Source organism: Prionailurus bengalensis, chromosome A1, assembly GCF_016509475.1.
Source record: "Prionailurus bengalensis isolate Pbe53 chromosome A1, Fcat_Pben_1.1_paternal_pri, whole genome shotgun sequence".
NCBI classification, from domain to species: Eukaryota; Metazoa; Chordata; class Mammalia; order Carnivora; family Felidae; genus Prionailurus; species Prionailurus bengalensis.
This window is the reverse complement of record NC_057343.1, coordinates 108,127,997-108,151,870: the sequence shown is the minus strand read 5'-3', so window position 1 is coordinate 108,151,870 and position 23,874 is coordinate 108,127,997. Positions and strand designations below refer to the sequence as shown.

The following is a 23,874-nucleotide window of genomic DNA, read 5'->3' as shown; positions in this document are numbered from 1 at the left end:
ATGAGGGAAGTCTTAAAATTTCAAGACTATACTTAGGAAGAAAGTAGACTTACTGCAACAAATAATATGATGAAGACAGTTAACAAACTTAGGGGTAAAAGTAATTCTTAATCTCTTCTTTTCATCAGGAAAAAAGAAAGGTCACTACTAACTCCAGAGCTACAGAATGCAGACAGTAGCACAAGGAAATCATGTTCAAAACATATAATTTTTAGCAATTTTGTGTTAGAAAATAGGATGTATCAGAGACAAATATTATGCCTTTTGGCTGCCGTAAACCTTTTGCATATCCCTTCCATGCTTGGAGAGTTTTTGTCCCTGTATATAACCAACCCCAAGGCAGAAATCCCAAAGTGATTTCTGCAGCCTTCCTTTGTCTCATTTGTGATCCAGGCTCTGCCATTCAGATGAACCTTGTAAAACCTTGACTGAAAAGCAGATAATGTGACGAAGCAAGCACCACTGTCCATCATGGAGCTGGCAGGAATGTCCAGCATTGATTGAGATACAGTTGGAGAAAGTGATAGAGAGGACAGACCACAGGCTGACCGATGAGCAGGACCTGGGCAATTAGAGGCTTCTCACCCTTTCCTCTGTCCTTGGAATACACATTCTCCCTACTGTTTCCCCAGTAGGTGCTGTTCCAAGGATACAGTCCTGAGAAAGTAAAGTGTTGTTGAAACTCTCTTGGTAGAACATATGACGGAACCCAGTTAAAGTGTCTACATATAAATTTTTAAAATTTGGCCACTTGGTGTGGAGATCTTCTCATCGTGTGACCACTCCAGACAAGCCTCGTATGTAAGTCCTCTTGCTTATTAAAACTGCCACTTGCCAGTCTGGGGGCAGGGGGTGGTCCACCATGCCCTCGGTCTCTCCCTGCCTTTTGTGTATGGGGTCAAATTATGAATCAACAGAGAAGAGGCAGAAGTTTAAACATCAAGTGGCTAGGATATACACATGTACTCTGGCAACTGGGTTTTGGGTGGTAGCAATGAGGCTCCGCTGGATTGTTTTCACAATATTATTTGTCAGTGTTGCTCCTTATATTGCTTGCAAACCTCATTGTCTTGCCTTAGCACAGAATCTGTAAATGAATTTATTTTCTGTTTAAACCACCCATAATAGATTGTGCCATCTGAAATGTAGAAAAATCACTAATGTAGCAATTGGTACTGACAGTGGTGGCAAGAAGCAGAATTTGAAGGAAATGAGAATTAAAAAGTGGTTATCTGACATAAGTGAAAATCTCACTAATATTTAGGCATCCAACCCTGGCAACCCACTAGTGACAGAGGTTAAAATAGTTAGCTGAATTAGCAAGTGTAATTTCCTGGAATAAAGAATAGAGTGAAGGCAAAACTTCTGAAAACTTGTAATTGCTGCCTATTAACAACATAAAGGACTCTTTTTTTTTTTTTTCAACGTTTATTTATTTTGGGGACAGAGAGAGACAGAGCATGAACGGGGGAGGGGCAGAGAGAGAAGGAGACACAGAATCGGAAACAGGCTCCAGGCTCCGAGCCATCAGCCCAGAGCCTGACGCGGGGCTCGAACTCACGGACCGCGAGATCGTGACCTGGCTGAAGTCGGACGCTTAACTGACTGCGCCACCCAGGCGCCCCATAAAGGACTCTTTAAATACTGGAAAGATTAAAGAAATAGATTGACATGTTCAGTGCTCTAAATTAATGGCTCAAATCATGGATGAAGAGTCAGGGACTTTTACAACCTTACCAAGAAACTTTCTAATCTCTTGCTTTCATGGTGCTGAAGTAACTTAAAAATCAATAATAATGTAATTTTATAAATTGCTAAATTATGTCATTTTAATTTGACATATCAGCTGGGCTTTTATGGGATAATTAGAATACTGGTTAGAAAAGAGTGGCCTCCATGGGGCACCTGGGTGGCTCAGTTGCTTAAGCACCCGACTTCAGCTCAGGTCATGATCTCAGGGTTCATGGGTTTGAGCCCCACATCAGGCTCTAGGCTGACAGGTTGGAGTGTGGAGCCTGCTTTGGATTCTGTGTCTCCCTCTCTCTCTCTGCCTCTACCCTGCTCACACTCTGTCTCTCTCAGTCTCTCAAAAATAAACGTTAAAAAAATTAAAAAAAAAAAGACAAGAGTGGCATCCTAGGAATTAAAAAGGGAGCCACATAAGTATATTAGGATAACTTAGAAAAGTCCAAATTTCAGGGTACTGCAGTCATCTTAACAAACTGGCAACCCCTTCTTTTCTGCCTGAGAAGGCTGTTCCTTCCTGACACAACTATCCACCACTTCTTTCCTTCTCTTCTCATTATTCTCTCCGGAACCTTAGACCATAGTTAACAAACCTATCTTGTTGGGAACTCAATCTATCACTCAACTCTTTACACTCCTTTATATCCCTTTATAACAGGCTCTTATAAGGAGCTTGCAAGTTGCCACTACATTCTAAAAAGTAAAGAGCTGAATAAACTGAAACCTCAACAACTCTTGGGGCACCCAGATGACTCAGGTGGTTAAGTGGCCAACTCTTGATTTCTGCTGAGATCATGAGCTCCTGGTTTGTGAGTCTGAGCCCAGGTCAGGCTCTGAACTGACAGTGCAGAATCTACTTGGGATTCTCTCTCTCTCTCCCTCTTTCTCTGCCCCTCCTGTGTGTGCACATGTGCGCACTCTCTCTTTTTCTCAAAAGAAATAAATAAACTCAAAAAACAAAAAAAGAAAGAAAAATCAACAACTCTTCTTAGAGCCATAAGAGAAGTGAGGTCACAAGGCAACATGCTACTCCTAAAACTAGAGAGACCAACAGGTAAACAGAGAATCATAACTTACTAGCAACAGAAACTCATGAGCCAAAACTCTGTGGCAAACAATTTCTGGGAGGAAAAGCTGAATTATAATTGAAAAATTGCTGAAGGCTCAGAGGAAAAGTCTGAGAGTTAAAAATCCTAAGAGACTCAGTATGGGGGTGGGGAGACGGCAAAATTTTCTAAGTTTTATCTCCCAGATCATTACCACAATCTCAGAATAAATATCAGAGAAAAATACCCTCATGCTTCCTGCAGGGGGGAGGAACAAAGGAACCATTTTGAAAAACTTGAGAACACCCTGTTCTTAACAAGTCATGGTGGTAGGAGAAGCCAGTTAACCAGAACCTGACCTGCTGGGGTATTATCAGAGCTTAAAGGGCCTGGAAAAAGGGAAACACTGAACTCTAGCCCACTTTAGTCATTCTCTCCTACCTGAGGAAGAAGATGAAAACTGAGAAACACTTACGAAACTCATAGTCCAGAGGTATAGGTGCACTAAAAGACTAAAACAAATCAAAGGACTATAGATCATCTTCCCTCCCCCACACCTCACATCAATTACTAGAGGCCAAATACAGCAGTTTCTTTTACCCAGTATTTCATGTCCGGTAATCAAGAAAAAAACTACAAAGCATAACATGAGGCAAAAAAACATAATTTGAAGAGATATATCTCAAAACCAAGCATGGCAGGAATGTTGTAATTATCAGATCAGAAATGTAAACAATAATGGTTAATATGCTGAGGACTCCCATGGGTAAAGAAAGCATACAATATGCAATAAAAGGAAGATAGTGTAAACAGAAATGCAAATCCCAAGAAAGAACCAGAAAGAAATGCTAGACACAAATACTCTCAGAAATGAAGAATGCCTTTAAATGTTTTATCAGCAAGCTGAATTCAACTGAGGAAAAAAATCTCTCAGTGTGAGGATATCTCAAAATAAACCTCTAAAACTGAAAAGCAAAGAGAACAAATATTGAAAAAAACAATATCCAAGGAGTATGAGTATGTTTTTTATATATATATATATATATATATATATATATATATATATATATATATAATGAGATGGCCCAAAGGAGAACAAAGAGAGAAAGAGAAAGAAAAAGTATTTGGACAATATGACTGATAATTTTCCCAAATTAGTGTTAGATAACAAAGCACAGATCCAGGAAGCTCAGAGAACACCAAGCAGGATAAGTGCCAAAAAAATTACACAGAAAATTAAAGATAAAAAAATGCGAAAATAAGTCAAAGGAAAAACAACACCTTACACAAAGAGGAACAAGAAGAAGAATTACATCTGACTTGTCCTCAGAAATCATGCAAACAAGGAGAGAGTGGAGTGAAATATTTGAAGTGTTGAGGGAAAGAAACCACCAACCCAGAATTTTATACCCTGAAAAATTATCTTTCAAAAGTGAAGGAGAAATAAAGCGTTTCTCAGACAAAAATATTAAGACAATCTGTTGCCTGTAAACCTGGCTTGTAAGAAATATTAAAAAAAAATTCTTTAGAGAGAAGGAAATAATATAGGTCAGAAGCTCGGATCAACATAAAGGATGAACATCAAAGAAAGTAAAAAAAAATTTTTTCTCTTTCTTTTTCCTAATTGATCTAACAGATAATTTTTCAAAATAATAGCAATAATATATTTGATTATGCAAGCTTATATGTATGTATATATGCATATACATACATATATATACATATATACACACATACACACACATGCTTTGTATATTTATATATAAGTGAACTGAATGAGAGTAACAGTACAAGGGATGTGAGGCAGGGTTTAAGATTATTTGGTTACTATAAGAAACTTACACAACCAATGAAGTGCTTTAGTGTTTATTTGAAAGTGGACTTGAATTAGTTGTGTTAATTGTAAACTCTAGGGCAATCACTAAAAACAGTTAAAAAGGAAGTATAACTCATGTGCTAAGAAATGTAATTAATATGCAATAGCCCTAGCAAACTAATATAATAGGAATATTAAAAATTTGGTATTAATTATATATTAAATAATAGATGCCCTGTATAGGATGCACAAAGGTTTTATACTCGTCATATATAAATAATGTCTACATTGCAGTAAGCAAAAGGTAAATGATTAAAAGTGGAAAAAGACTAAGTAACAACACACAGGAGTAAAAGCAGACCATATTTATACAAAAAGATGACCTACCTCACTAAAAATCAGAAAACTACATATTAAAACAATAATATATTTCATTTCTCAGATTCAATAAAATTACAACAACTATCGTGGGATCATATGTGAAAGTCACAGGAAATTAACAAAATTATTGACAGCAGTATACATGGTAAAATCCTTTTTGGAATTAAATATTGAAACAAACATGGGATTTATATATTGTTTGGACACAGAGATCTAATTTTGTAATCTGTTTCACAGGAATACCTACATCAATCTACCTATATGTGTACTTAAATTTTTAATGTGTGTTTATTTTTGAGAGAGAGAGAGACAGAATGTGAGCAAGGGAGGGGCAGAGAGAGAGGGAGACACAGAATCCAAAGCAGGCTCCAGGCTCTGAGCCATCAGCAAAGAACCTGTGGCAGGGCTCAAACTCATGAACCGTGAGACCATGACCTGAGCTGAAGTTGGATGGTTACCAACTAAGCCACCCAGGTGCCCCACTATAAAATAGAATCTCTAAAAATATCTATAACATATGTATAAATATATTCATTATAGTAATGATTATATTAGTAGAAAATTAGTAGAAACTTAAATGTTAACCGGTAAAGGAATGGTTAAATGAATTAAGTTACCTCCATAGAAATTTGCATAGTAGTTAAATGAATCTGCATGTTCTGCAATGGAAAGACTGTGAAATCACACTGCTAAGAGTAAAAATAAAATTAAGAAGCATTTATAGCATGATTCCGTTCAGGCAGAAGTTTATATTTCTTTCTATATAAATTATTTATTTTTATAAATCCATACAAAAGTCTGAAAGGGGGACATTAAACTTTAAAGCGGTTAAGTGTCCCTGGAATGGGATTGGAGTAGAGTCTAATAAAGCAAAATACCTACTCTTTCCTTTAAATCCTGGGAATATATTATATTCATGTTATTATTGTGTATTTACTTTTTAGAAGTATAAAAAACATTCAATTTGTTTACAATTTTTCCCATCGCTGTATCCCTGCACTCAGGACAGTATATGACAAATAATAGATACCCATTAAATATTTTGGAATCAATGAATAGGAGGAAGATGAAAGGAGGTAAAATTAAATCTTAAAAGAAAAATTATTTATAATGAATGTCAAAGGCACAAAATGAAAAAAGTAACATAAAGAATAAGATATGGTTAGGAAAGAATGAAACAGAGTTAAATGTAACTGTATTTTGGAAATCTACTGGTTAGAGAGGAGGGATACAAATCAGAAAAACCAAGTTGGAAATAAATCCTGCTTTTCCCTCCATATAATGGATGTGGGGCCAAGCAGTATGCGAGAAACACAAATATCATAGAATTTTAACAGCCTGATTTAAGAAAAGTTGTGGCCTTTCCATGTAAGCAAAACGAATTTATTAAAATTCTCCTACTATTCTCTGGCCAATTAATTCATATATATAAAGACTTTCCCTAACATTTCTCCAAATAAGAAATGTCTTGTTATGTTAATAAATGGAACATAAAAAAATATGAAGAGAATCTGGACACTCTACATGGCAATGGTAAAAATAAAATCATCAATAATAAAGCAGTTCTAAAATGAAAGGAGAACCCCAGCTTAAATTTCTACTTGCTTTGTGGGTGAGAAGACATATCTCTTATACTTAATAAAAAGAGTAAACTCCTGTGTTTTTTTTTTTTACTTTTCTAATTCACGTTAGAATAAGCAGGTTAATCAAATTTTTGGTATGTGGTATGTGGTATAATAATCAAGCTAACATCCATACCACTTTAGTATTTTAAATTTTTTAAAATAAAATTTCATATTTTCTTTGAAATACATGTGACAATCTCAACTAAATGTGAGTTCGTATTTACCCTTTAAAAAGTATTTTTTTGAATACTATACACACACACACAATACTTAAATTTATATATTATTTTTGAGAGACAGAGAGAGCGAGAGAGAGCATGAGCAGGGAGGGGTGAAGAGAGAGAGGGACAGAGGATCCGAAGCAGGCTCTGTGCTAACAGCAGACAACCCAAAGCGCGGTTCAAACTCACAAACCACAAGATCATCACCAGAGCCGAAGTCAGACATTGAACTGAATGAGCCACCCAGGCACCCAAAAGTATTTTAATATAAACTTTTGTGTGCAACCTAAATGATAATCTTGCCAATCTTGTCAACAGTCTTTTTAATGATTAAGATCAGGTAAATGATAAAATAACAGCTATCTTTACCATTTAATAAGACCTTATTAAAATACCTGTTAGATCTCTTATGAAGACTCCTGAGAACAGTATCCTCCAAATTATTAGCTTATTTTGATATGGAAAAAATTTTTGACTAATTAAAATTTATCTTGGGATTTCTAACCTTTAATCCTATATTCCTTCTTTCTTTATCAGAGCTGTGAAAAGTGGAAAATTTCACATCATCCTATGTAATTAAACAGCTGCTCCATCTTCAAGTTCAGCTTTCCTAATCTTATTTATAAGATCAAGTCTCTTAAATTTGCAGAAGCCAGTCTCTTCCTAAACATCAAAGACTATAAATATCCCTTGTATTCATAGGACATATAGGAACAGATGTTACATGATTAAATTCTTTCCCATTTAGAACATTTCAGTGAATTTTACCACTGGTTTGATATGGTGTGATATTTGATATTTTCTGAATCCCAAAACAAGTGTCTTACTTCACATCTCCCAGGCAATACTTATTATATCTTATGTATGAAACTGATGTATTATTATTTTCCCACCATCTATGTGACACAGAATACCAACTTCTAAAGGTGAAATCTTCATATATATTCTAAAGTTAATATAAGGTCACCATGACCCAACAAATGACCCGTCATTTTCTATCATTCAGAGTTTGTTGCAGACAAAAGATATCATTCAAGGTATTTAAGCAAGAAGCTTAATATAAGGAATTATAACAGCATTCAAAGAACTGAAGGAGCTGACTGTAAGCGTAAGCAATACCTCCAGGAATAACTTCCAGAAGAACAAAATTATTGAAAAAACTCAATTTGCAACAGCATGAGAAAGAATAAAAGACGTAAAAATACGTTATAAAAAAGAAGTGCAAAACTTAAAACAGAATTTAAATTTGGTCAGGAAATTCCTGAACTGAAATGAATTTCTTGAAAACATCTAGACTAAGTTGCACACAATAATGCAAATTAGGGCTTAATTATAAAATATATAAAATTCCATTTTTTGACATCTGAGCTTGGAGACCACTGGAACCGTGCAGTTACATGAATCTATAAACTCTGAATTTCTGAAGACACAAAAACTGTACCTTCATATTTAGAACACACAAGCTTAACTGAATTCAACCCAACGACTTTTTTAAAAGGTACTTAAAAATCTACTAGATAATGAATAATTAATTTGACTCAGTTTTTCACTTCCAAATGAGTTGGGTATTTTTCCTGCAGGATATATGGCAAATACTTATAAAATATAGATGTTGGCAAGTTTTTATTTTAAAATACAGCTTTTATTCATTGTTTCAAGCTCATTTCTTTTAGCTCTCATTTGATTGCTACTAAGCCCATGGGATGTTATAATACATTGTCACATTTTATTAAAAACATTTTTGTTACGGAAATTAATGTGTAACTGCAATTAAAGAATACTGCATCATATCCTAACCCAAATTTACTTAACTGCATGAGGCAACTACGCTGAGTTTTAGCACCTAAAAATTTTGTAGCACATTCAAATCTTTCTTTCCCATTATTCAGAGAATAAATTACAGGGAAAGTCACAAATAAAACCTATTCCCTGAACCTAGTTACTGATGATGGTACACTTAGTTGTATCCAAAATGAGTAAGACTGTGGAGCATACAGGTAGGAGTTAAGAAGAAACAGAAGAGGGCCATAATAGCTGATATTACAAGGTATCAAGGGAAATCATTGAAAATGATTCATAAAGCTTTCAAAGTAGACAAATGGTCCCATATATGTTATTACCCTTAAGAGCAACTATTTCCACTTCTGACAGCTCAGAGGTACAGGAAGGAGCTATTAGAGGCCATCAGAAATTACTTGTTTGATTCTGTTGTACCTGCATCATTTAACCAATAAAAAAGAAACCCAAGGCAGCTGCAGCTAGAAATCAATTTTTCTGCTGCTTCATTTTAAAAATGTTATTGGCTAAGTTGGCACTGAATTATAATGCAACTAGATTTTTTCACTGCATTTAGCAGATTCTTCAATTGAAATTCTGCTTCTAAAGTTTCTACAATTAGAGATCTTAATTTGTGTACACTAAAATGTTACAGTTCATTAAAAATCTGTCCCTCTGTTCTAGGGATTTCCTCGGACCTCATATTTTGCAACTGGGAAAATGACTTCTCTCTCCCACAGTTTGCTTATTTGGGGGCAATGAAAGCTAAACAGAAAATTGGAATTTATAGGTGATTTATATTCAGGATGTAAAAATTTGGCAGGGAGAGAATTATTTTCTATAATGTTTATGTAACATTTACTATACTCCATTATATATTTAGATATTCTTTTGAATATCATGTCTTTCAAAATCTGTGGTTAGGGGTCATTGGTGTTAACTTTCCATGTCCCACCAAAGCATGTAACCTCACATGCAGTCAAAGAATACTGGAACCAGAACAGAATCAATTCATCAACACCCTCATATCACAGATGAGCAAAATGAAATACACCTGTTCAGATGACTTTCTCAAGGTCAAAGAATTGCCACTGTATCCACCCTTACCTCCAGAGCCCTGGATTTAGAGATTTTAGAGGGGAGGGTTGTGGAGAAACAGCTCCTAATCTCTTCCCAAAGGAATTGATTTCACCAGAGAAAGTGAAGCCTAAGGTTACTCTAAAAAAACAGTAGAGGCTGCAGTGAAAGGCAAGTGGGATGTGATTTCAGATTAGGCTAATCTTTAGGTTGCCTCCTCAATAAGGGAGAACTATAGACAAACTGGATAAACAGAAGATCAGCAAAGAAATAGAAGACTTGCACAACTATTAGCCAGCTAGACCTAATAGATACCTATGGAATACTCCACACAACAGTAAGAGAATATAGGAGGAGGTGGTTCATGATGGCAGTGTAGAAATATGGGGAATTCCCCTCCTCCCATGGACACAACAGGACTACAGCTACAGATGCAACAATCCCCTCTGAAAAATCTAAAAACTACCTGAGCTGCTTCTCCACAACAAAAGATAGAAGGGCCACATCAAGATGGGGAGGAGAGACAGAGATGGGATATCACCCAAAACCCCCATACCCAGCATGACAACCCACAAATGGGATGGATCTCACAAGCATGAAGCTTCTCCTTGAGGAGCAAGGTGTTTGTACCCCACATGAGGTCCGTGAGCCTTGGGACCTACCTCTGAGAGAGAATCCCACAAAACATCTGACTTTCAAAACCAACAGGGCTTATATCCAGAACCATAGGGCTGTAGGGAATGGAGATTCAACTCTTGAGGGCTTGCTTGCAGATTCACTACCCCGGGCTCAGTGCAAACACAGCATTTGAAAAGCACAAACACCATATGAGAAAGAGATTCACTAGCTAATCTTAAAGCATCTTCTATAGGAGCAGGAGTCTGTTAGAACTTTCTGTGGGGACTGAGGCACTGGTTCACACAATTTATTGCATTCTCCCTCTGCCTTGCTAGCACTAGAGGCACAACCTACCCCCATGCCACTCCCAGGGACTGAGTAAGGACAAGGGGAATGACTCGCCCCCACACCACTCCCATGGCCACATGCATGGCCCACACAGCATCCCCTTGGGCACCTGGCTCTGATGGCCAAGCTAAATTGTATTCTAGGCCCTGTGGGTTTAAGATAACCACAGAAACACTTGTTGGCAGGCCCTTAGGCCAATACAAAGAAAGTAGTCTAAAACAGAACTCTAGTTTTCCTGTAAAAAAAAGGCTTATTTATTTGTTCTGGAGCTTCAGGCTAAGGGATGGGCTTCAAGCTTACCACATATCTAGAGTCTATGTACATGCTCTCCAGAAACATACACTGGAAGATGCCATCTTCTCACTCTCTCTTGGCACTACAGCTTGCCAGCACCTCCCAGAAAGGACCTATACACTTGTCTGGAGCCCTGATTTTTCAACTGTTGTCAAGGGAACCCTTTAGAGTTCCTGGTCTGGAAGCCAGGAGGATTTATAATTGTGGTGTCATAGGTCTATATATATTTTCATACCTTAATAGATGCTGCCTTAAGGTACAGCTTCCGATCAGCCTGAAACTAGGTGCTAAGATCCCTCCCTCTGGAACAATGATCTTGTTAGCACATCCTCAATAGCTGGACCCTTCCAAGAAGAAATCAGGCTGCTTAGATAATCACAAGGTTCCAGAGACAATTAAGAGCTAAAGCAAGATGAAACAGTGAGGTTCATGTCCTATACAAGGCCACTCCTTGAAGAAAGAGCTATTTTGCTTAATACATAGAAAGAAACACAGAGTCAAGTAAAATGAGGAAAGAGAGGAGTATGTCCCAAAGAACATGATAAAACCCTACCAAAATAAAGCACCTTAATGAAACAAAGATAAATTTAAGTCTAAGCTAAAAATAAAAGGTACAAATTAATAACAAGAAAACACGTGAAAGTAAAAATCACACTGGTAAAGATAAATATAGAATAAAGGTAGTAGGCTAAGCATGTATAAAACTAGTATGAAGGTTAGACAAAAAAAGGTAAAAGTAACTATAACCAGAATAATTAGGTAAGGGCTATGCAAAATAAAAAGATGTAAAATGTTACAAAAACATAAAATGGGAGAATGGGAATGTAGCATTTTAGAGTGTGTTCAAACTGAACTTGCAATCAACTTAAAAGAGACTATTATATATGTTCACTATTCTATTTGAGCCTCATGGTAATCGGAAAGCAAAAACACATAGTGGATATATAAAAAATAGTGAGAAAGGAGTCTAATCATAACACCACAGAAAGTTATCAAACCACAAGCGAAGAAAGCAAGATAAAAGAGGAACAGAGAGGAAGTATAAAAACAGCTAGATAACAATGAACACAACTGCAATAAGTGCATATCTATCAAAAACTACTAAAATATAAATACACTAAATTTTACAATCACAAGACATAAAATGGCTGAATGGAAGAAAACAAGGCCCGTGTATAATATGCCTTTAAGAAGCTTACTCCAGATGTAAGGACACACACAAACTGAAAATAAAGGAATGGAAAAAGATGTTTCATGCAAACAGAAATCCTGCCACTCACCCCCCCAACAAAAAATCCTGGGGTAGCTACACTTGTATCAGATAAAACAGACTTAAAAAAAACCAAAAACATAATGAGATGTCTGGGTGGCTCAGTTGGTTGAGCTACCAACTCTTGATTTCAGCTCAGGTCATGATCTCAGGATTGTGAGATCGAGCTTTGTGTCGTATTCCACACTGAGTGTGAGCCTACCTGGGATTCTCTCTTTGCCTATGTCCCTCTCCCCTGCTCACTTAAATTTTAAAAAAAGACTGTAATAAAAGACCAGGATGGGTATTACATAATGATAAAGGGGTCAACCCAACAAGAAAACAGAACATTTGTGGGGTGCCTGGGCAGCTCAGCTGGTTAAGCATCGAACTCTTGATTTCGGCTCAGGTTATGATCTCACAGTTATGTGATCAAACCTTGTCTTAGTCTCTGCTCTGGGCCTGGAGCCTTCTTATTCCTTCTCTCCATCTCCCTCTGCCCTTCTACCCCTCAAAAAACAAAAACAAAAACAAAAACAAAAACAAAACAAAAAACCAAAATATAACATTTGTAAATATTTAGGTACCCAACAGTAAAGCACCTAAATATATAAAACAAATATTAACAGAACTAAAAGGAGAAATTGAGAGCAGTATAATAATAATAGGGGACTTTAATACCCTAATTTTACCAATGGCTGGATCATCATGACAAAAAATAAGTAAGGAAATATTCGTCTTAAATGATATATTAGACCATACTGGACTTGCTAGATATATACAAAATATTCCACCCAAAAGCAGCAGAATACACATTTTTCTCAAGTGCGCATGAAACATTCTGCAGAACAGATCATATTTTAGGCCATTAAACAAGTCTCAATAAATTTAAGAAGACTGAAATTTTAAGAAGTATTTTCCATGACAAGAGTAGCATAAACATAGAAATTGCTTTATTTTGTTTAATGTTTATTTATTTTTGAGAGAGATAGACACAGTGTGAGCAGGGAAAGGGCAGAGAAAAAGGGAGACATAGAATCTGAAGCAGGTTCCAGGCTCTGAGCTGTCAGCACAGAGCCCAATGCAGGGCTCGAACTCATCAACAGTAAGATCATGACCTTAGCCAAAGTCAGATGTTTAACCAACTGAGCCACCCAGGCACCCCAAAACATGGAAACCATTTAAAGAACACTGAAAAAAGTCACACATATGTGGAAATTAAGCCATAAGCTACTGAACAAACTATAGGTCAATGAAGAAATCAAAGGGGAAATAAAAAAGTACCTTGAGACAAAAGAAAATAGAAATACAACAATTCAAAATCCACAGAAATACAGCAAGAGCAGGTCTTAGAGGAAAGTTTACAGTGATACAGGCCTACCTCAAGAAAGAGGAAACATCTCAAATAAACAATCTAACTTGACACCCAAAGAAACTAGAAAAAGAAGTATAAATAAAACCCAAAAGTATTAAGAAAGAAGGAAATACAGATCAGAGCAGAAATAAATGAAATAGAGAACAGCTAGAAAAGACAACAGAAAAGAGCAATGAAACTGAGAGCCAGTTACTTGAAAAGATAAAGGTGACAAAACTTTACCTGGATTTAGTAAGAAAGAACTCAAATAAATAAAATCAGAAGTGAAAGAAAAGTTACAAGTGATAGTGCAGAAATACAAAGGATATCATAAGAAACTCCTATGAACAATTACATACCAACAAATATAACAACCCAGAAGAAATGGATAAATTCCTATAAACATACAATCTCCCAATACTGTATCATGAAGAAATAGAAAAGCTGAATAGACCAACTACTAATAAGGAGATTGAATCAGTAATCAAGGGTGCATGGGTGGCTCAGTTGGTTGACTGCCCAACTTGTAATTTCAGCTCAGGTCATGATCTCACAGTTTGTGGGTTCAAGCTCCAGGCTGTCAGCACAGAGCCAGCTTGGGATTCTCGTTCTCTCTCTCTTCTCCTCCCCTGCATGTGTGTGCTCACTCTCTCTCACCAAAAATTAATAAATAAACATTTTTTAAAAACCTCCCAAACAAATGTCCAGGACCAGATCATCCAAGCGTTGAATTTAACCGACTATTAAAAGACTGAATACCTATCCTCCTCAAATCTCCCAAAAATCGAAGAGGTGGGAACACTTTCAAGCTCATTTTACAAGGCCAGCATTACTAAAACCAGACAAGGATACCACATAAAAAGAAAATTATAGGCCAATATCCCTGATGAAAATGGTTGCAAAAAGCCTCAACAAAATCTTAGCAAACAAAATTCAACAATACATTAAAGGATAACTTACTATGATCAAGTGTGATTTATCTCATGGATTCCAAAGACAGTTTAACATCCACAAATCAACCAATGTGATACACCACATTAACAAAAAAAGGATAAAACCATATGATTATCTCAACAGATGCAGAAAAAGCACATCAAAATTCAATATCCATTTATGATACCAACATAAACCAAAGTGGACAGAAAAAAATGTACCTCAACATAATAAAACCATATATGATAGGTTCTCAGCTAACATCATACCCAAAGGTGAAAAGCTCAAAGCTTTTCCTTGAAGAGAAGGATACCCACTCTAGCCACTTTTTTTTTAATGTTCTTATTTATTTTTGAGACAGAGAGGGACAGAGCACGAACAGGGGAGGGGTAGAGAGAGAGGGAGACACAGAATCAGAAGCAGGCTCTAGGCTCTGTGCTGTCAGCACAGAGCCCAATGCGGGGCTTGAACTCATGGAGTGTGAGATCATGGCCTGAGCCAAAGTGGGACGCTCAACCGACGGAGCCACCCAGGAGCCCCTCTAGCCAATTTTATTCATAGCCCTGGAAGTCCCAGACAGAGTGATAAAGCACAAAAAATAAATAAAAGTTACCCAAATTGGATAGAGGACATATTAGATATTAAACTGATAAGAACAGATACTACACATGATCCTAGCTAAAAGGCCGAGAAGCGATAAGCAAATTGGAAAGGAAAAAGTAAAAGAACCACTATTTGTGGATGACATGGTTTTATGTACAATGAACCCTAAAGACTGCATTAAAAACAAAACAAAACAAAAAAACAGAACTTGAGCACTTGGGTGGTTCTTTAAAAGCAAAAAACAAAAAACTATTAGAACTAATAAATACAGCAAACTTGCAGGGTATAAAATCAATATATGTTTGTGCTTTTATACACCAAAACAAATTATCAGAAAAAGAAATTAAGAAAACAATCCCATTTACAGTTGCAACAAAAACAGTAAAATATGTAGGAATAAATTTTAATCAAGGAGGTGAAAGACTTATCCAGTGAAACAATAACACGCTGAAAATGATACAAATAAATGAAAAGATAGTCCATGCTCATGTATTAGAATTAATATTGTTTATTTATATTACCCAAAGCAATGTACAGATTCAGTGTGATTCCTACCAAAATTTCAAAAGCAGTTTTCAAAGAAATCAAACAAACCATCCTAAAATTTGTACAGAACCACAAAAGATGCTGAATAGCTAAAGTAATCTTGACAAAGAATAGTACAAAGTGGTAATAATCAAATAGTATGGTATTGGCATAAAAACAAATACAAAGATTGATGGAACAGTGAGCCCAGAAATAAACCCACATGCATATGGTCAGTTAATTTAGAGCAGAAGAGCCAAGAATTTACAACGAGGAATGGACAGTCTCTTCAATACATAGTATTGGGAAAACTGGACAGCCAGATCCAAAATAACACAACTGGACTTGAACATTAGACATGAAACCATAAAACTCCTAGAAGAAAACATAGTCAGTGAGCTTCCTGACACATGTCTTGGCAGTGATTTTTTCGATCTGACTCCAAAGGCAAAGTCAACAAAAGCAAAAATAAACAAATAGGATTATATCAAACTATAAAAGTTCTGTACAGTGAAGAAAACCATCAACAAAAGGAAAGGCAATCTAATGAATGGGAGATATTTGCCAATCATATAACCAGTAAGGGGTTAATATCCCCAAAATATGAAGATCTCAAACAACTCAGTAACAAAATAAAAACATCTGATGAAAAAATGCCAGAGTAACTAAATGCATATTTTTCCAAAAAAGACATATAGATGACTAACAGGTATATGAAAAGATGTTCAACATTACCAGTCATCAGAGAAATGCAAATCAAAATCAAAATGAGCTATTAAAAACATAAGAAATATCAAGTGTTGTTGAGGATGTAGATAAAAGGGAACCATGCATGGTTGTTGGGAATATAAAGTGGTGTAACCACTAAGAAAAACAGTACGGAGATTCCTCAAAAAATTGAAAATAGAAATATCATATGATATAGTAATTCCACTTCTGGGTATTTATATGAAGAAAACAGAAACATGAATTTAAAAATATACATGGCACCCTGTATGTTGTTTCAGGATTACAAAACCCCTGGGGCCCTGATTTTCCACTCTTCTGTTTAATTTATCTACTAATGGACATGTCTGCATAAAGTCATTAATGAAAGTGTTGAATAAAAAGGGTCTACATTATAGACCTTTGTTACTCCACTGAAGATATTTCTTTATATACCACCTAGTTACAGGTTCACCTTTTTATACTAAACTCTGTCCCATTTAATCAATTTATACAATATTAAGAACTTTGCACAATTTTTTTTATTAATACCCCATCTCTTACTCTATTTAGGCTGCTCTAACAAAAACACCATAACCTGGGTAGCTTATAAATAATAGAAATATATTCCTCACAGTTCTGGAGGCTGGGAAGCCAAGATCAGGGCAATGGCAGATTCTGTGTCTGGTAAAAGCCCCTTTCCAGGTTGTAGACTGCCAACTTTTCTCTCTGTCCTCACATGGTAAAAGACACGAGGGAACTCATTCAGGCCTCTTTTATAAGAGCTTTAATCTCAGGGCACCTGGGTGGCTTAGGCAGTTAGGCATCTGACTTTGGGTCAGGTCATGGTCTCCCAGTTCCTGGGTTTGAGCCCTGCATTGGGCCCTGTGCTGACAGCTGGGAGCCTGCAGCCTGCTTTGGATTTTGTCTCCCTCTCTCTCTGCCCCTCGTCCACTCACACTCTGTATCTCTCTCTCTCTCAAAAATTAATGAACATCAGGGGTGCCTGGGTGGCGCAGTCGGTTAAGCGTCCGACTTCAGCCAGGTCACGATCTCGCGGTCCATGAGTTCGAGCCCCGCGTCGGGCTCTGGGCTGATGGCTCGGAGCCTGGAGCCTGTTTCTGATTCTGCGTCTCCCTCTCTCTCTGCCCCTCCCCCGTTCATGCTCTGTCTCTCTCTGTCCCAAAAATAAATAAAAAACGTTGAAAAAAATTGTTTTAATAAAAAAAAATAAAAAATAAAAAAAATTAATGAACATTAAAAAAATTTTTTTAAAAAAGAGCATTAATCTCATTCATAGGGCATCTGCCCTCATGAACTAATCGCCTTTCAAAGGCCCACCTCCTAGTATACAATAATAATAATAATTATTATTATTATTAAAGCCTAATACTAATAATATAATAATAATAATTATTATTATTATAGCCTAATACTTGGGCATTAAGATTACAACATATGAATTTTGAGAACACACATTCAGCCCATAGCACCTGGTATATTTTTATCTACCTCAAGTTCCTTAAAAAACAATAGCAACAATAAGAGCCATAAAAATAGTTTACACTTTTTGAGCTGCTATCATGTATCACACAGTGTTCTAATGGCTTTAAAACTAGTATTCATGTCATAAGAGCTCAAAAGATGAAAGTGAACATTATTGCTATTGTTATTATCCTTACAATTATTTCTATTTTTATTGTCCTTAGTATTTCTATACACTACCAATCTCATAACCTTGTCAGAAAAAAAATTGTAATAGTTATTCTGACATAGTTTATTTTAATGAGGCCATGTGGCTTTAAGGATTACTGCTTTTCTTCCCAACTGGTCATATATCAACCTTTTAATAATGGATTTTAAATTTGGGCCTAGAAAGAAGGCCAAGTTTTCTGGCTTACAGACTGTACATATTAGAACTACTTTTCTCCTGTTTTTGTTTGTTTGTTTGTTTGTTTGTTTCTGCAGAGTACCTTCGATTTACTTAACATTATCAGTAAGAGAAATACACAATTCTTGGAATTCTGGGGTCAAATTATTAATTAAATTCTATTTATTTGAAAGGCAGGAGTGATTAATACTTCAGTGCTATTTAGACCACCAAAGTACTGATTAATTTGTCTAAGTAATTCATTTTATATATTCTAAGGAGGATTATATTGCTCTCTGTATAGGCATATGTGATTACCTAAGGGTTTTTGAACATTAAGTTGAAATTATCTTGATTAAAACAGAAGACAGTATTTAGACCTATAGGCAGTCTGTAAAGATGTTATTTGTTATGACTAACATGTAATATTATGGAGGAATCTCCATTCCCCTGGTTTTATTTCTTCATGCAGAATGACAATGACCCTGTAATACCTACTCTTCTTTCCTCATCCCTTGTTTATTCCACTCCATATATAAGGAGTGGAATATATATGTCTTTGATTACCAAGGGTTTGATAGGCATTGATTCATGTTTGTTTGTTTTTTTTTAATTAGCAAAACTAATCTATTAAACATCTGTAAGAACTAGGGATTAGTTTTTTTTTCTTCTCTGTCCATTTAAAGCAGTTACCCCTGGACAGTATATTTGCTTTAAGAGACCCAAACTTTCTTTAGCAAGTCCTTTGGTCTGCACACTAAAGCCATATTCTATGATTAGCTTTATCAGCATCAAAGCCAATATTAGATCTCTACCAGTTTCTTTTCCAGGGCTCTAAGTTCAAGATGGAAAAAAGATGTGATTTACTGGTTTTCCCACACCCCTGCACCTTCACTTCCTGTCTCTCCTCTTGTTTTCTTAAGATTTCCAAGCACCTGGCACTCTGCAGCCATGCAATGAGAGGAACGCATTTTACCACATTACTCTGAGCAATTGGCACTGACATTTCAAATAGGTTGTTCTGGCTTTGTGTCAAGGATCTACACCTACAGTAAATATTCAGTACTTATAATGGCCATCCTTATCAATGAACATGTAAAGATGGGTTTACATAATGAATCATCTTCAAATTAAAACAGAAGTAGATGAAGTGTTACTCATCAACAGTCTTCCTCTCACTCATGTTCTCTCTCTCTCTCTCTCTCTCTCTCTCTCTCTCTCTACACACACACACACACACACACACACACACACACACACACAGAATGAATTAATGTGAATGCTACACCACCTCATAAAATGGACAGCAGGTGAAGACGTTTTTTCCAAGCTGAAAAAAACAATGGACTCCTAATAGTGATGGGGAACAGAGGTGATAGGAACTTCTGGAAACCTCATAATGATCTATTTCTTGATCTGAGTGGCAGTTACATTGACAGTGATCACTTAGTGAAGTTTCACCAAGCTGTACGACTTGTGATTTGTTCACTCTTTAATATGTATGTTATATAAGAAAGAAGCTTACTTTAAAAGTCACGTAAGAACCAAACAAATTAAACACTGAAAGCTCAAAGAGTGGATGAAAGTTAAATTTCAAATTTAACTGAACCCTAAAATATTTGTAAAAGGAATTAAGTTCCTATTTTTATTGGATGTATTTAGATTTTCCACTGGAACATTATAATACTGAGAAGCTCTATATTCTATACTTGTTAGCAATTACACCTGACAAATACTGAAAATAATCACAAATGGTGGCAAATTATTGGATGTTTTCCAAACATTATTTGTCTAAAATTGTAGTGTGCATGACAACAAAAAGATTGTACCTGCAGCAATACTTCTGTTAAAATATTTCCATATTTTATTACAAAAATTTTAACACCATATTTTTCATTTAGAAGAATTTTATCTGAGGTTATCAGGAATTTCTTAGCCATAAGAATGCAATTTTAATAAGACTAGAGGAAACATTATGAGAAAGAAAAGAAAGAATAAGGCCATAAAACATGCATTCTTGACAAGAACTCCATTGACCTGATACTAGACGTAAGGCTGGAAAAAGTTACAAATATGTAACAAAAATAATTATTTTGCTCATGTCACTTTTCATGATCTGATAATCAATATAAAGAAGTTTTTGTTTTAATGTACATAGATACGTTATCCCTATTTTTCAAAAGAATTTTAAAAAATAGTTTCCAATGGGTGTATATCATAGATTCACCAGTACATTAAAAGCAATTTGTAAACACTCAAAAAATGTAATACTAAGCCATGGTATCGAGATACTTCACAATCCTGCAATCTGCAGTGGCATGCAAGAGAGCAGAGTGGTATATCAAGGGAACTTCCCCAGGTCTCAGATCCTCAGGGCTACACTCTCATGGCGTGGCCAGTGACAGCAGGCAAACAGGAGATATCGAACTATTATCAAAACCCTACTGTTAGAATCTTATATACCTTATTTAATCCTATATTTCTGACTTTTCTAATTCATTAGTCTATCACTCTAATTCCACTTAAAGTGGAATTTGGTTCAAATCTATAGCCTCACTGACAAAAGAGAGAAATGAAAATTTTACTCTGTTTAATCATGTAGACATTTCTCAAAGCAAATTTCCAAAGTATCATTCCTTTCCTGGTCTAACCTTTGCCTCTCATGAGATTGAAGTCATGCTCCATACTTGCCTAGTGACTCAATTCTTGAAGAGAAGAGAAGATAGTAATGTACTGTTTTGCTTATTTTTGAAACATAATGGACAACAGAACAGGAAAAGTCCTAGTAAGAAAATAAAGACCTGTTCAATTTTAAGTGATACAAACCCCATTTCAACTAGTTTAAGCAAAATAAAACAAAACAACTAAAAGGACCTCAAAGGCTCTATTAACTGGAAAAGGAGCAAAGGATGCTATGTTACAAAAATGGCAGGCAAGCACCACATTCCACTACTTAGCCTCCTTGCATGCACCCACAAGTACTTTCTCCCAAATATAACGTGCATTTTTTACTGTTTGTTTGGTATTATCTATACCATTACACAAGGAATATAGAACACATTCTCATTGTTAAAAAAAAGAAATATTATAGATTAAGGTAAAATCCACTTTGACTACCACAGGTAATCCCTGTTATCAGATTAATAAGTATATTTCCAGGCTGTTTTATGTTTTAAATATACACACACACATTCACTCAAGTATTTACAGAAATATACAGTGTTAATGTGTGTATGTGTATGTTTATATTTTTGGCAGAAACTCCCTATTACATGTATTATTATAAAAGCGATTCCTTCCCTCTTCCCCCTTCCAACCACAATTCCCTCAGAAACTTTTCCATGCCATTTTCAAAACTGACATATACTATGACATAATGTGTACAGACCATGATTTGTAGTTTAATTATTTCCCACTAACAGAAATAGGGGTTGTTTCCAGTTTTTTTTAACAATAATAAACAACAATTTAATGAAAATCTTTGTTATTCCTTCTTGTTCTTAAGTGTATTAAAACTGGATATATAACAAGAAATAAAACACACAATTTTTAAATTTTTTGAGATTACCTATTTCCCATAAGTCTATCATATTTAATATTAAACTCTTTAGCCAAGTGAAAACAACTACTTGACTGTTTTCATATGTTTCTTGACCATAAGCATTTTCTGCTGTGTAAATTAGTGTTTATATTACCTGCCTTATTTTCCATTAGTCTGTTATTTTCATTTCATAAACGCTTCATATATTTTAATATGAATCCAATGTCTGTTATATATGTACTCTTTCCTATCTGCATTTTCCTTCTAGTACTATTTATGGTAGAGTTTTTTGGTAACAGAGACTTTTTAATTTTTATATAATCAAATTTATCAATCTAGATTTATGGCTTATAATTTTGGTTTATATAACCCAAAGTCACAAAATCATTCTCAATTATTTCCTTTTAAAACTTTAAAATTTTTGTTTATTATATTTTAGAACCTTAATTCAACTAGAATTCATTTTTTGTGACTTAAGTGGTGAAGATGGGTAACTCTAGGTTTTACCAAATACTTGTCAAGTTTTCCAATTTTTAACTAGTCTGTAGGTTCTCTACTAATTCAAATCAGTTATAATTATTCGGTAATAATTTTCCATATACATGCAGGTCATTTTCTTTCCAAATGATCAGTTTTTTTAATTATGTACCAAATAACAAGTATTTTCATTATTTTCTACTATGGCAAATTCTCTCCTATCTTAGCTGTAAATTGTCTTAGTTGATTTCTACTTTCAACTGAGATGGAATGGGAGGGACCAGACTTAACCTCCTAACATAAACAATGAAATACATACAACAATATTTTTCAAGACATTTAATTTTAAGTAAAAAAGGAAAGAGTGATCACTCACAGCCAAGAAACAAGCAAAATTAGCCCTACAAGCACCATAGCCCACTGTCTTGAGTGTTTCAGAAAATGGAGCAGGGAGGGGAAGCCCACACACAGTCTAGTAGACTTCCTGACTTGAGATGCTGGAGCTGGAAATCCGAGGAAACCCAGGTAGCTTTAAATAGGCCTGACCTAAACGGATGCTATGTTACTCACCTAAAAAATCTCACAAGTAGGAACTGTTGCCAAGTAACTTAACTGCATCCCAGAACAAGTTCAATCATACTTATATCAACACAAAAATGTCCAGCACCTAAGAAGGTAAAAGTTACCACATCTAGCATTCCATTTTAAAAAGGAATGGGAGGGTCACCTGGATGGCTCAGTCGGTTAAGCAGCCGACTTCGGCTCAGGTCATGATTTCCCGGTCTGTGAGTTCGAGCCCCGCGTCAGGCTCTGTGCTGACAGCTCAGAGCCTGGAGCCTGTTTCAGATTCTGTGTCTCCCTCTCTCTGACCCTCCCCCGTTCATGCTCGGTCTCTCTCTGTCTCAAACATAAATAAACGTTAAAAAAACAAAAAAAATAAAAAGGAATGGGAAAAGAAATACAACCCCAAATTAAGAGAGAAATTACCAATCAAAAGTAAACCAGAACAAGGTATTAATTTTAAGGGTAATGGCACTGAATTGGTTATTACAACTGTATTCCACATGCTTGAAAGTTAAGGGAATTATAATAGAGTATGCTGAGTAGAGACATGGAAAATATAAAAAATATTAAAAAGAGTCCAAATCAAAATTCCAGAGCTTAAAATTGCTATGTTAGAAATGGAAAAATCCTCTGCATGGCTGATTAGATATTATAGCAGAAATAAATGATCAACTTGAAGACCTAGCAGTAGAGACTATAGAATATGAAACAGAGATCAAAGGCTAAAAATATAATGAAGAGAGAATTACTGAGCTATATGACAACTTCAAACAGAGTAATGTAGATGTGTAATTAAAAGTTCCATAGGGAGAGGAAAAGAGCGTGTACAGAAAAAAAAAAATTAAAGAATAATGGCTAAAATTCTACAAGTTTGAGGAAACTAGAGAGGACAGTATGAAAAATTCCCCAAATGCAAAAGGCAAGACACTTATTTAAAAACTGCACCAAAGCATGTCATGATCAAATTGCTCAAAGTCTTAAAAATGACCAGAAAAAAGGAGACACATTACATATAAAGGAATAAAGACAAGGATGACAAAAGATTTATCAGAAACAATGTGAGCCTAGTCATAGTGGAATAACATCTTCTAAGTGCTGGAAAAAA

At 35.5% G+C, this 23,874-nt stretch overlaps 1 pseudogene; it reads right to left on the bottom strand.

The window, feature by feature from the left end:
• Positions 1-14,967: 14,967 nt before the first annotated feature.
• On the bottom strand, positions 14,968-15,182 carry LOC122496878 (annotated as a pseudogene).
• Between the last annotated feature and the right edge of the window lie 8,692 nt (positions 15,183-23,874).